The 14730-nt window shown below is 35.6% G+C and overlaps 1 protein-coding gene across 34 annotated transcripts in view; it reads right to left on the minus strand.

The window, feature by feature from the left end:
- The window catches only part of DOCK3 (dedicator of cytokinesis 3), a 523288-nt gene that overhangs the window by 184759 nt on the left and 323799 nt on the right, over positions 1-14730 (minus strand). The gene's annotated exons all lie outside the window — the stretch shown is intronic.

Here is a 14730-nt window from a genome sequence, read left to right on the forward strand (position 1 = left end):
TATTTGTATTTGATTGAGGCAACTAAAGGTTGATGTAAAGAAGTGACGTCCTGAAGATCATACAGCAAGAAGGTGGCAAAGTCTGGATTCAAACTCAAGCCTCTCCAGCTCAAAGTACCAGTCAAATCACAAGTGCTTGCTACTGGATTTATGCTTTGGCGCTGTTCTCTCCACCCTCTACCACATCCCAAGCTGTAAGATCCAGCTTCTTCAGGCTCTCTACACTGGAGGAAGTCTTTAAATCCCTCTCAAACATGCTGTTCCTTTGCTGCTAGCTGATGTTAAAAGCATATTTCAATCCCAGCTACATGTAAATGAATTATGAAATCAGTCTCCCCAAGAGATATTTTCCTTGACTGTAAAACTGACATAAAAGCTTTTATTGTTTTCCTCATAGAGTTATGAGGCTCAAGTTATATAATAGGATGTAGCACAATACATTAGTTAGGGACCTAACTGCAGAAGTCAGGACATTTAGTTTTACATCTTGACTCACATTTGTGTTTGCTGATCTACAAAGTAAGGATAATATTTTGTACTGAACTCAACCTCATAGGGTTTTGTGCAGATTGACCTGGCACAGTTCCTATTATATTGTAAGTGGCTGATCAGTCTCATTTTATTATTACTGGTATTCCTCTTTATAAGTAGTTATTACAGAAAAGTCAGTCACATTTAGAAGGAGACCCTGGCCAGGAAAAATTGTGGGTTCAAACAATTCAGTCTCTGTTCTTGGTAAACTCAACAATGAGAGTTTCTATCTGTTTCCTTTGGGTCTCAGAAGTGTGAGACAGCACTCATTTGGTGAACTACTCTACATCACATGAGTAGGAAGGATGGTCGCTAAGTAGAATAGTTTCATTTCTTTTATTTAGGGTTAAATGTATTTGGAAAACTGAATACAATTAAATATTAATTTAAATGTATTTTACTAGCTGTACTTGCCAATTATTAAATATTCATGTGTATTATTAACTATATTAGTTAATTATTATTGACTATTAATGTTCATTCTTGGGACTAGATTATTCCATGATACATATTAAATATCACAAAATAGGCCACCATCAGCTTGGGAAATCATCGCATAAAATGTGATGTAAGAAGAAAGCATCATATGCAAAAAAGCTTTAAAAAAATCAAGTATCCTATGGTTCACTGGCCCATATACTACTGGGAAGTTTACTGGCCTTTCCTTGGTTTTATTTTACTTTCAGGGGCTGCACTAAGTCATTCTTCTCAAGTGGATTTATTGATTAACTCTTAAAAATCACTACCAATCTTAAACATAAATGTTCAGTTATACTGTATATAGAATTTTACAGCTAATTTCAGTGTAAAACATCCCTGTTGACGATAACAAATGTCATTCTAGATTTCAGAAGCATAAATTTGAGAACTTTCAAACCAGTCTAAAAGCACACCACATGAGTGGCCAGAGAAGGGCATCAAAACTGGCATTCTGGAACATCTTTCATGGCACTATAAGGAAAAACCACTTCCCTGTTACCAGGCAGCATTCAGCTGGCCAGCTGATACCTCCCTCTTCAGAACCATCACCACCTGTATTAGAGCTATAACGTATTATGTATATGTCTCCATGTTTGCTACCCAATTCTAGACTGCCCTCCCAGGGAGCAAAAAACCCTATCTTAATCGTCTTTATATCCTAAGTACATCAAAAGTATAAATTAATTAAGAATTTCATGGACATTGCTAGTGGAAGTATATATTGTCATTGTGAAAAAAATATGGCCTAATATATTAGAGCTGAAGATGTGATTACCTAATCATTCAGTAATTTGTTTCCTGATTATAAACCTTAAAAAATTGCTTGCTGTTAATGTTATAATTATATTTTCTAATTAATAATATAAAATATTCAAAGACTTTTGTGAGTATATATAAAATATTTGGCTGGCCAGAGGTCTATCTATCTGGTCAGCCAAATACTAATACTTCTTTCCTTTAAATCTGTATTTCTGGGGCACCTGGGTGGCTCAGTGGTTGACTGTCTGCCTTTGGCTCAGGTTGTGATCCCAGGGTCCTAGGATCCAGTCCCACATCGGCCTCTCCGCAGGGAGCCTGCTTCTGCCGCTGCCTATGTCTCTGCCTCTCTCTCTGTGCCTCTCATGAATAAATAAATAAAATATTTAAAAATAAAATAAAATAAATCTGTATTTCTGATAATATGGGTAACTTATCTTTTCCTAGGGAAACTTTTTTATTTTAGCCAAGTTTTCTCATTTATTACTAGATAATTAAAATATTCTCTTACAATTGCTTCTGTGTTCCTTCATGTTTGGAATAAATTTTCCTTTCTCATTAAAAAAAATGTATGCACTACATTACTGTTCTGCTAAATTTCCTCCATATAGAAGGTGTTTTCATTCCTTTGAAGTCTCTGGCTCATTTAGCCTACAAAAGTCTACCAATACGAAAAAAAAAAAAAAAAAAAAAAAAAAAAACCAACACTGCTGCTTTAGACATTCTATTCAGCTGAATAACACAATTAATTGCCTGCTATAAAGGTTTAGAATTATGTTAACTATTGTGGGTCTTACAAGGAAATATAAGACATATCTAGTCAGGATCGCTAATAAAATGATGCTTCATTGTTGGTAAATAATCCAATCATTTAATTTAGTCCAGAAATGAAAGTACAAACACTGATCTAATAAAAATATTAATTACCACTGGAAGATAACAGACTAACACAGTTCCCAACACATACTAATGTGGAAAGATAATAACATAACAGGAGGTTATAATATGAGTGCTCTGTTAGATCCTTGCACAATTTAAAAGCTCTTATACAACCTTCAAGTGTCTACATTCCCCAAAGCGGCATAGCTAATTAAAATTAACATAAATACTTTGTTGTTCCCTTTGAAATGCTTTCTAGTTTGGGCAGCACCAATTCTCTGTTGCTAAAAGTGGATTTGGACATGTTACTATGCAGAAGCAAGAAATGAGGAGCATTAGTGGCTTCCTCTGGCTCCTGTCATATAGAAGAGAAAATCCATTTGTGCATTTAAAGAGATTTTTATCAATTATTACCACTCATCATTTGCACAGGGGATTGTTGCCTTTTTTTTTTTTTTAAGAAAAACAAAATGTTCTAAATGTCAGCTTAAGGTATAATCCTATTCATAAAGGTTTCCTTGTAAAATGAGTGACAGAGTATTAAAATCAGAAAGTTTCACATAGAATCTGTAATCTCCAGTAATAAATACATTTTATTTATTTATTAAAGATTTTATTTATTCATTCATGAGGGACAGAGAGAGAGGCAAAGACACAGGCAGAGGGAGAAGCAGGGTCCATGGAGGGAGCCCAACGTGGGACTCGATCCCTGGTCTCCAGGATTACACCCTGGGATGAAGGCGGCACTCAACCACTGAGCCACCGAGGCTGCCCTCCAGTAATAGATTTAAATGTTAATACAAAAATGTTCTAAATGGTTATTCCTTTGAAACTTGTTGATAAATTTAAAATATAACCCAAAACTTACTGTGCATTTATTTACTGTATGCAATTTAACATAAAAATAAGTGGTTTTCAATAAATGTATGGACTTTCAAAAGGTTGGTTTCAAATGGTTTTTCTTCACTATATCTAGTTCTTTCTAAAAGCAAATACATGGGATAAAATACAGAAAAAAACAATATGAAATGAAAACAATTAAAAGGGGCTTGAACTTTTCTTTGGCCTTTTTGGTAAGTTAACATTTTAAAATTAACATTTAAGTATGCTAAACATAATATAAGCATACAGTATTAAAAGTTAAATAACCCTAAAAGCCTTGCAATAAAATTATCAGTCCTCTACTCACCAGTACTATTTCCTAGAAGTAAGTACTTCAAACTTTTTACAACTTTTTTTCTAAAATTTGTCGAATATTTCTAAAGGTCACATTTAGTTTTAGATTTACCTACTGGCTTCTTATAATGGCAGCTAAGGATTTCCACATCTGTTTAAATCAATTTCCCGTCATTTATCTTCCTAATATTTCACAAGTTTTGGTTAAAACTTGTTTATAAGATTGTAACTTTTAAATATTGTTTACTGGTGAGCCAAATAGTGTACTTCAATTACATTTCCTTTCTTCTACTACATTCTGCTTTTCTTTGGAATCTCAGTTGTATTTAAACTATAGCATCTTCTCTTATGCCCTCCTACAACTCTATAAAATACTTTTCTTTTTAAAATAAAATACCTTTGACAAACATTCTCCATGTGGTAAAACTATCAAATATTGTCTGAAGTCGTTTTCCTCCTGGAGAGGTTTCCTGGCTGCCCTCTGCCTTCATCTGAATCAGTTACTCTCCAGGTCTATTGCATGAATGTCATCCTGGAACCTCCCTCTGATGGTAATCTGAGAATTCTTTGCACCTCTCCTGGTAGTCAGAATCCTTTTGCTGGATGGCATATAACAGCATCTTTTGGTTTATTCCTTCATTTTAAAGAAATAATTTATCCTTCAGTAGTTTCCTGAAAAATGGTTAAAGAGACTTTTTGTTTTGATAATTTGGGTGACCAAAATTTTCTTTAGGCTACTTTCCCATTTGATTGATAATGTAGCTGAATAAAAATAACATTCTAGGTCAAATTTTATTTTCCTCAGAATTTTAAAGGCAATATTTCATTATTTTCTAGTCTTCAACGTTACTACTAGGAAGACAAATTTTATTTTTATGACAAATCCTTAGTAGGTGACTTATTTTTCTTGCTGGAAGCGTTCAGCTTTAGTGAGCTGAGATTTCATAATTAAGTGCTAAATATTTGTTAGGCCCTTTCAATCTGGACACTCATATCTATGTTCTGGAGAAGTTTTTTCCAGCTTTATTGAGGTATAATTGACATAAAACATTATATAAATCTAAGGAACAGAACATTATGATTTGATACATATATAATACTGCAAAGTGAGTACCACAATAAGGTTAATTACATACTTCATCTGACATAATTACCTTTTTGTTATTGGTATGGTGAGAACATTTAAGGTCTATTCTTTTAACAACTTTCAAGTACAAAATATACTACTGTTAACTACAGTCACCATGCTTCACATTAGATCCCCAGAACTTAATCCTCTTATAATATCTCATTTTCCCTTCTCCCCAGCCCCTGGAAACCATCAATCTACTGTGTTTTTGGGTTCAGCTTTTTTAGATTTCATATATAAATGAGATCACAAAGTGTTTGTCATTCTCTGGCTTATTTCATTTAGTATAATGCTCTAAAGGTTTATCCATGTTGTCACAAATGGCAGGATTTTCTTCTTTATTATGTATGATTAATATTCCATTGTATGTATACTGTATTTTATTTATCCATTCACTCATCAATGGACACTTAGATTGTTTCTGTGTGTTGGTTATTGTAAAAAAGGCTGCAATGAACAAGAAAGTGCAGTTATCTCTTTGAGATCCTGATTTCAATTCCTTTGGATATATACCCAGAAGTGGAATTGCTAGATCATATGGTGGTTCTATATTCTCTTTTTTGAGGATTCTCCATTCTGTTTTTTATAGTGACTGTACAAATTTGTATTTCCAACAACAGAGGACAAGAGTTCTTTTTTCTTTATTTTTTAAAAAGATTCATTTATTTATTTAAGAGAGAGAATGAGCAAGCACATGTGGGGAGAGGGGCAGAGGGAGAAAATCTCAAGTAGATTCCCCATTAAGTGTGGAGCCCAAGGATGCAGGGCTCAATCTCATGACCCTGAGATCATGACCTGAGCCAAAATCGTAAGTGGGCCACTCAACCAACTAAGCCACTGAGGTGCCCCAAGAGTTCTCTTTTCTATACATCCTTGCTGTTTTTTATCTCATCTTTTAAAAATTGTTTCTTTTATTTTTGATTATTGTAATATAAATGACATATGTTAGTTTCATGTCTATAACACAGATTCAAAAATATTATTAAATGTTCACCAAAGTTGTGTAGTCACTTTCTGTCACCATTTGATGTTATTACAATATTATTGACTATACTTCCTATGATGCACTTTCCACTCCATGAATCATTTATTTTATAACTGAAAGTTTGTACGTACCTTGTCTTTCTGATGACAGGCATTCTAACAGGTATGAGGTAATATTTCATTGTGTTTTTGATTTGCATTTTCCTAATGATTGGTGATACTGAGTACCTTTTCATGTATTTTTGTGTCTTCTTTGGAGAAAAGTCAGATCCTTTGCCCATTTAAAAAATCAGATTATTTGCTATTTGCTCTTGAACTTGAGGAGTCCCTTGTGTATTTTGATTATTAAATTTTATCACCTATATGGTTTGTGAATATTTTTTCCAATTCTTTTTTTTTAAGATTATTATTTATTTGAAGGAGAGTGAGAGAAAGGAGCAGGGAGAGGGCTAAAGTTCAGCTGGGAGCCTGACCTGGGGCTCAATTCCTGGGACTCCTGGATCACAACCCAAGCTGAAGGCAGATGTTTAACCAACTGAGTTACCCAGACACTCCTATTTTTTCCTATTCTGTAGGCTGACTTTTCATTTTGCTGATTGTTTCTTTTGCTGAATAGGAGCTATTTTGTTTTAATGTTGTCCCACTTGTTGATTTTCACTTTCACTGTTGTGCTTTTGTATATTAAAAAAAAAAAAAAACACTGCCAACACCAATGTCAAGAAGCTTTGCTCTGTGTTTTCTTCTGGGAGATCAGTTTCAGGTCTAATATTTAAGGCTTTAATCCATTTAGAGATAATTTTTGTGAGTGATTTTAAGACAGAGACACAATTTCATTCTTCTGAATGTGAATATCCAGTTTTCTCAATATTTACTAAAGAGACAATCCTTTCCCCATTGAATATTATTGGATCATTTGTCAAATATTAGCTGATCATATATGTGTGGGTCTACTTCTGGGGTCTTAATTCTGTTCCATTGGTCTGTGTGTCTATTTTTACGCCAGTACCACACCATTTTGATTACTATAAATTTATAATATAATTTGAAATCAGAAAGTGTGATACCTCCATCCTTGTTCTTTCTCAAGATTTCTTTATCTATACAGGGTCTATTGTGGTTCCATTTGAATTTTAGGATTTTTTTTTCTATTTCTGGAAAATTCCACTGGCATTTTGATAAGGATTATATTGAATCTACATGGATTTATGAATACATGGATTTATGCAGCATGGACATTTTAAGAATATTTCTTCTTCCAATTCATAAACATGGGTATCTTTCCAATTACCTGCATCGTCTTCAGTTTCTTTCATCAATGTCTTATAATTTTTAGTGTATAGCTCTTTCAGTTCCTTGATTAAGTTATTCCTAAGAATTTTATTGTTTTTGATACTATTGTTATTGGGATTGTTTTCTTTATTTCTTTTTCAGATAGTTCATTGTGAGTGTATTCTGACTTTTGCAATTAACTTTTGTGTGTTGATTTTGTATCCCTGAAACTTAACTGAATTTATAGTTAACAGTTCTGGGGGGACAAACTTCAGGATTTTCTCTATATATAAGGTCATGTCACATGCAAATAGAAACAATTTTACTTCTCCCTTTCCAACTTGGATGCCTTTTATTTTATTTTTTCTTGTCTAATCGCTTTGGCTAAAACTTCCAATACTATGTTGAAAAGGAATGGTGAGATTAGGTACCCTTGTCTGTTTCTGATGTTAGAGGAAAAGTTTTCAACTTTTCACTATTGGGCATGATGTCAGCTGTGGGCTTGTCACATATGGTCTTTACTATGTTGAGGCAAGTTGCTTCTATGTCCATTTTGTTGAGTTTTTTTTTTAAATTATTTTAGAGAGCGAGATGAGAAGTGAGAGGCAAAGGGAGAGGGAAAGAAAGTCCCCAAAAGACTCTGTGCTGACCCTGAGATCATGACCTGAGCTGAAACCAAGAGCTGGGCACTCAACCAACTGTGCCACTCAGGTGTCCATTTTTTTTTTTTTATCATGTTAGGATGTTGAATTCTGTCAAGTGCTTTTTCTGCATCTATTGAGATGATCCTATGATTTCAATGTATCATTTCATTAATGTGGTGTATCACCTTTATGCTGAACAATCCTTGAATTCTAGGAATAAATCCCACTTCTTCATGTATGATCCTTTTAATAAGCTGTTGAATCTGATTTGCTAGTATTTTGTTGAGAATTTTTGCACCTCTATTCATCAGGGATTTTGGTCTGTAGATTTCTTTTCTTGTAGTGTCCTTATCTAACTTTTGGTATCAGGGTAATGCTGGCCTTATATAAAATAAATTTGGGAAAGTTCCCTCCTCTTCAATTTTTTGGAAGAGTTTGAGAAGGACTGGTATTCAGTCTTCTTAAATGTTCAATAGAATTCACCCATGAAGCCATTTGGTCCTCAGCTTTTGTTGGGAAGTTTTTGATTACTAATTTGCTCTCCTTACTTGTTGCTAGTCCGTTTTCTATTTCTTCTTGATTTAGTCTTGGTAAGTTGTATGTTTCTATCTAGACTGTCCAATTTGTTGGCATATAATTATTCATTCATACTACTCTCTTATAATCATTTGTATTTCTGTTGTATCAATTGCAATGTTCTCTTTCATCTACAACTTTATTTGAGTTCTCTTCTTTCCTTGGTAAGTCTAGCTAAAGGTTTTTCAATTTTATCTTTTCTAAAAACAAAACAAAACAAAAAAACCCTTCAAATCTTAGTTTACTTTCTTGATCTTTTCTATTGTTTTTCTATCCATTTTCTATATTCTTAGCAGGACTTTATCTCCTTCCTTCTGCTAAATTTGGACTTTGTTCTTTTTCTAGTTCTTTAAGCTATTAAGTTCAGTTGAAATTTTTCTTTTTTTTTTTTTTGTAATGCAGGCATTTATTACTGTAAACTTTCCTCTTAGAATTGCTTTATTTATTTAATGTTTAATAAATTTTAGCATGCTGTGTTTCCATTTTTTGTCTCAAGATGCTTTTTAAAAAAATTTCTCTCTTGATTTGTTCTGTGACCCACTGGTTATTCAGGAGTGTGGTGCTTAATTTTCATACATTTGTGAATTTACCAGCTTTCTTTCTGTTATTGATTTCTAGTTTCAAATAATCATTGTCATAAGAAAAGATATTGCATATAATTTTAATCTTCTTAAATTTGTTAATACTTATCTTGTAGCTTAACATATGATCTGTCCTGTAGATTGTTCATTGAGAAGAATGTGGATCCTATTTTGTTTTAGGATGGAATATCTGTTGGTGGTAAATGTCTGTTAGGTCCATTTGGTCCTAAGTATAAGGACCTAAGTCAAGTCTAATGTGTCTATGTTTTTCTGTTTGGATGATCTATTCAATGTTGAAAGTGGGGTATTGACATCCCTGTTATTATTATATTGCTATTTATCTCTTTAGTTTCATTAATGTTTGCTTTCTATATTTAGGTGTTCTGAAGTTGGGGACACATACATTTACATCTGTCATATGTTCTTAGTTAACTGATCCTTTAATAATTATATAATCACCTTGTCTCATTACAGCTTTTGACTGAAAGTCTATTTTGTCTGATATAAGAATAGCTACCACTGCCATCTTTTGGTTTCCATTTAAGTGGAGTATCTTTTTTCTATTCCTTTACTTTCTGCCTATATGTGTCCTCAAAGCTAAAGGAAGTCTGTTGTAAGTAACATATTCTTCGATCATTTTTTAACCTATTTAGCCACTTTATATCTTTGATTGAAAAATTTAAACCATTTACATTTAAAGTAATTAATGATAGGGAAGAATTAATTATTGCCATAAAAAAAAAAACCTGTTTTCCAAAAAAAAAAAAAAAAAAAAATTTCTTGGCTCTTTCTGTAGTTCCTTTATTCCTGTCCTCAGCTCTCTTGTCTTTCTTTGTGAATTGATGTTTTCCCATAGTGGTATGCTTTGATTCCCTTCTCTTTATTTTGCATGTATCTACTGTAGGTTTTTGCTTTCTGGTTACATGAAGCTTACATAAAACATCTTATAACTGTAACAGTCTATTTTCAGAGGATTACAACTCAACTTCAATCCCATACAAAATCTCTACCCTTTTACACAACCCCTCCCTCTTTACATTTTTGATGTTCCAATTTATATTTTTTTATATTATGTAACCATTAGCAAATTATATTAGCTACAGTTACTTTTTCATGTTTCAAATTTTTATTTAAATCCTAGTTAGTTACCATATAGTATAATACTGGTTTCAGGAGTAGAATTTAGTGAACTGTAACTTACATACAACACCCAGTACTCAACCCAACAAGTGCCCTCCTTAATATCCATCACTCATTTAGCCCATCCTCCACCTATCTCTCCTCCAGCAACCCTCAGTTTGTTCTCTATAGTTAAGCACCTCTTATGGTTTGCCTCCCTCTCTCTATTTTTCTTCCCTTATGTTCATCTGTTTTGTTTTCTTAAATTCCATATATCAGTGAAACCATTTGGTATATATAATATATATATAACATCTTTTTATCCATTCATCAGTCAAAGGATATTCAGGTTCTTTCCATAATTTGGCTATTGTTGGTAACACTGCTATAAACATCAGGGTGCATATGCCCCTTCAAATCAGTATTTTTGTATCTCCTGGGTAAATACCTAGTAGTGTAACTGCTGGGTCATAGAGTAGTTCTATTTTTAACTTTTGAGGAACCTCCATGCTATTTTGCAGAGTGGCTGCATCAGTTTGCATTCCTACCAGCAGTATTCCCTTTCCTCCACATCCTAGCCAACACCTGTTTCCTGTGTTGATTTTAGACATTCTGATTGGTGTGAGGTGATATCTCACTGTAGTTTTGATTTCTATTTCCCTGATGATGAGTGATATTAAGCATCTAGATGTCTTCTTTGGAAAAGTGTCTATTCATGTTTTCTGCCCATTTCCTAACTGAATTATTTCTTTTTTGAGTGTTGAATTTGATACTTTTTTAAAATAGATTTTGGATACTAACCCTTTATCAGATACGTCATTTGCAAATATTTTCTCTCATTCTGAAGGCTGCCTTTTAGTTTTGTTGTTTCCTTCACCATGCAGAAGTTTTTATCTTGATAAGGCCTCAGCAGTTCATTTCTTCTTCTGTTTCCCTTGCCTCCAGAGATATGTCTAGTAAGGAGCTGCTATGGCTAGTGTCAAAGAGGTTTCTGCCTGTGTTCTCCTCTAGGGTTTAGGTCTCACATTTAGGTCTTTGATCCATTTTGAATTTATTTTTGTGTATAGTGTAAGAAAGCGGTCTAGCTTCATTCTTCTGCATGCTGTTGTCCAGTTTTCCCAACATCATTTATTGAAGAGACTACCTTTGTTCCATTGGATATTCTTCCTGCTTTGTCAAAGATTAGTTGACCATATAGCTGTGGGTCCATTTGTGGGTTTTCTATTCTGTTCCATTGATCTATGTGCCTATTTTTGTGTTAGCTATAGTTATTTTAATTTTTTCTGTCCCTTAACCTTTTTTTTAAAAAAAGATTTTATTTATTTGTGAGAGACACAGAGCGAAAGGCAGAGACATAAGCAGAGGGAGAGGCAGGCTCCCCACGGGGAGCCCGATGCAGAACTAGATCTCAGGACCCTGGGATCATGACCTGAGCCAAAGGAAGACGCTCAACCACTGAGCCACCCAGGTGTCCCATGTCCCTTAATCTTTATACTAGAGTTATAAACCACCACACTACAGTATTGGAGTATTCTGAATTTGACTATATACTTACCTTTACCATTGTGTTTTATCTTTCCATCAGTTTTCATGCTACTAATTTGTTTTTGTTTTTGTTTTTTTTCATTTAAGCTTGAAGAACTTGCAGCATTTCTTGTAAGGCAGATCTGGTAGTTTTGAACTCTCTCAGCTTTTGTCAGCGAAAATCCTTATATCTCCTTTATTTCTGAAGGACAACTTTCCTGGGTAAAGTATTCTTGGCTAGCAGGATTTTTTTTCCTTTCAGCATTTTGAATATGTCATCCCACTCTCTCCTGGCCTGCAAGATTTCTGTTAAGAAATATGCTCATAGCTTTATGGAGGTTTCCTTGTAAGTGACAAGCTTCTTTTTTCTTGTTGCTTTCATGATTCTTTGATTTTTTTTTTGATTCTTTGATTTTTAGACAGTTTTATTGTAATGCTTTGGAGAAGGGTCTCTTTGAGGATTGAAATTGTTTGGAGACCTATGAATATCATGAACTTGGATGTCCAAATCTCTCCCCAGAAGCCACTATCACTTTAAATAAGCTTTCTGCCCCTTTCTCCTCCTCTTCTTTGGTACTCTAATAATGTGTAGATTAATTATCTTAATGGTGTCTTAAAAATCTCACAGGATTTCTTCAATCTTTTTTCTTTTTTCTCCTTCAACTTGATAATTTCTTTTTTTTTTTTTAATTAATTTTTATTGGTGTTCAATTTACCAACATACAGAAAAACACCCAGTGCTCATCCCGTCAAGTGTCCACCTCAGTGCCCGTCACCCATTCCCCTCCAACACCCGCCCTCCTCCCCCCTTCCACCACCCCTAGTTCGTTTCCCCGAGTTAGGAGTCTTTATGTTCTGTCTCCCTTCCTGATATTTCCCAACATTTCTTCTCCCTTCCTTTATATTCCCTTTCACTATTATTTATATTCCCCAAATGAATGAGAACATACACTGCTTGTCCTTCTCCGATTGACTTATTTCACTCAGCATAATACCCTCCAGTTCCATCCACGTTGAAGCAAATGGTGGGTATTTGTCGTTTCTAATCGCTGAGTAATATTCCATTGTATACATAAACCACATCTTCTTTATCCATTCATCTTTCGATGGACACCGAGGCTCCTTCCACAGTTTGGCTATTGTGGCCATTGCTGATAGAAACATCGGGGTGCAGGTGTCCCGACGTTTCGTTGCATCTGAATCTTTGGGGTAAATCCCCAACAGTGCAATTGCTGGGTCGTAGGGCAGGTCTATTTTTAACTCTTTGAGGAACCTCCACACAGTTTTCCAGAGTGGCTGCACCAGTTCACATTCCCACCAACAGTGTAAGAGGGTTCCCTTTTCTCCGCATCCTCTCCAACATTTGTTGTTTCCTGCCTTGTCAACTTGATAATTTCAATTTACCTGTCTGAATTCACAGATTCTCCTGCTTGGTCCATTCTAATATTGAAGCTCTCTATTGAATTTTTCATTGTTTGTATCCTTCAGCTTCAAATTTTATTTCGTTATTTTTTATGTTTTCTTTTTGTTGAACTTTTCATTTTGTTCTTATTTACCTGATCTTGTTGAATTGTTTTTCTGTGAGAGATATAAGCTCTCTAAGCATCTTCAGAACAATTATTTTGAATTATCAGGAAATTTGTTTATTTCCATTTCTTTAGGGTCACTGAAAGTTTAATGTGTTCCTCTGGTGGTATCATGTTTCTTTAATTATTCATGACTCCTCTACTATTGAATAATTATCTGTGCATGTGAAGAGCAGTCATCTCTTCCAGAACATATTTGGCTGACTTAGGTGAGGAAAGACCTTCACCAATGGGTGGGGGTATGCCAGGGAATGCTGTGACTTTGGGTCTAGTGGTGCAGGGTGCCATATCCATGTGGCAGCTCTGGGCCCAGGAATGTGTATCTCACTGGTTTAGGCCATGTGGGTCCACAACAGCAACAACCATGTGATCCTTGTGGAGAGCTGCAGAAAGTCCACAGTGTCTGCAATGATTGCGGGGGTTCTCAGTAGCTCTTCCAAGTCCAGCAGCTAGGAATATGAGCAGAGAGCAGTGGTGGCCAGAGCTAGTAGTGTGTATCCTCAGCTGCAGGTACCTGCAAAGTGTCAGGGGAAAGCTGCAGACACAGAGGGAAGGTAAGGGCTGGGACCAGCAGAAGAGGCTGATGCCAATTGCACATGCATTAGCAACTGCAGGGGCCCTGGTTGTTGGCATGCATTTGTGCAGCTCTAGAGGCAGTGAAGACTGGGACAGGAGTTGGGTTGGCAGTATGCAGATACATACTTTCAGGGGCTAGCTTTAGGTGAGCCCAGTGATGCAGGCCATTGACAAATGTCAAGGGCAGATATGGGCCCATAAGCGGCTGTGGGGGCCTTGGCTGCTGTATACACTTCTCTGTCTACAGGAGTTCACCATGGGAGCATGCACGACAATGGAGGCCAGTGATGGAAGTCAGGCCAGCAGTGTGCAGGTATATAGTTGCATGGGCTAGGCATGAACATATACATAACTGTGAGGGTCAGCCTTGGGAGTCTAGGCTGGCATATTACATATTCATAGCCATAGAGGCTACAGCTGGCTGCTGCATATTTCATGCCCCAGCAAGGGGTAGGGAGAGAGCATGAGATGGTCATGGGGCTGGCATCTGTGAATGCAAAGTCCTATGGAGTGAAAAACTTGGTAAAAAAAAAAATCTGCAGGGGTTCTGTGGCAGCTTTGCTGGCCATTGGTTTCTTCAAAGGTGAGAGATGCTGGGGTCCTCTGTGAGCAGTCTGCTGGGATCCATGACGAGGTCCTCAGGGATGAAAGCTGAGGGAGTTTGCAGCATCTATAAGGATTGTTGAAGTCCAGCATTGAAGGATGCTGGGATCCTATGTAGAGCAGCCCAGTTGGAACCATGGTCACTCTCGCTGTATGGCTGACATGGGTAGCCCCTACCCTTTTCCTTGTTCCTACCTATCTCTAGATGTATCAACTTTGCCAGTCTCTAGGTGGGGTAAAACTAAAGTGGGTCTTTGTACAGTGGCCTAAAGGGCTGGGAAGCTGGTAGCTCAAGGACTCAAGGAGAACTCCTTTAG

This window comes from Vulpes vulpes, chromosome 9 (genome assembly GCF_048418805.1).
Source record: "Vulpes vulpes isolate BD-2025 chromosome 9, VulVul3, whole genome shotgun sequence".
NCBI classification, from domain to species: domain Eukaryota; kingdom Metazoa; phylum Chordata; class Mammalia; order Carnivora; family Canidae; genus Vulpes; species Vulpes vulpes.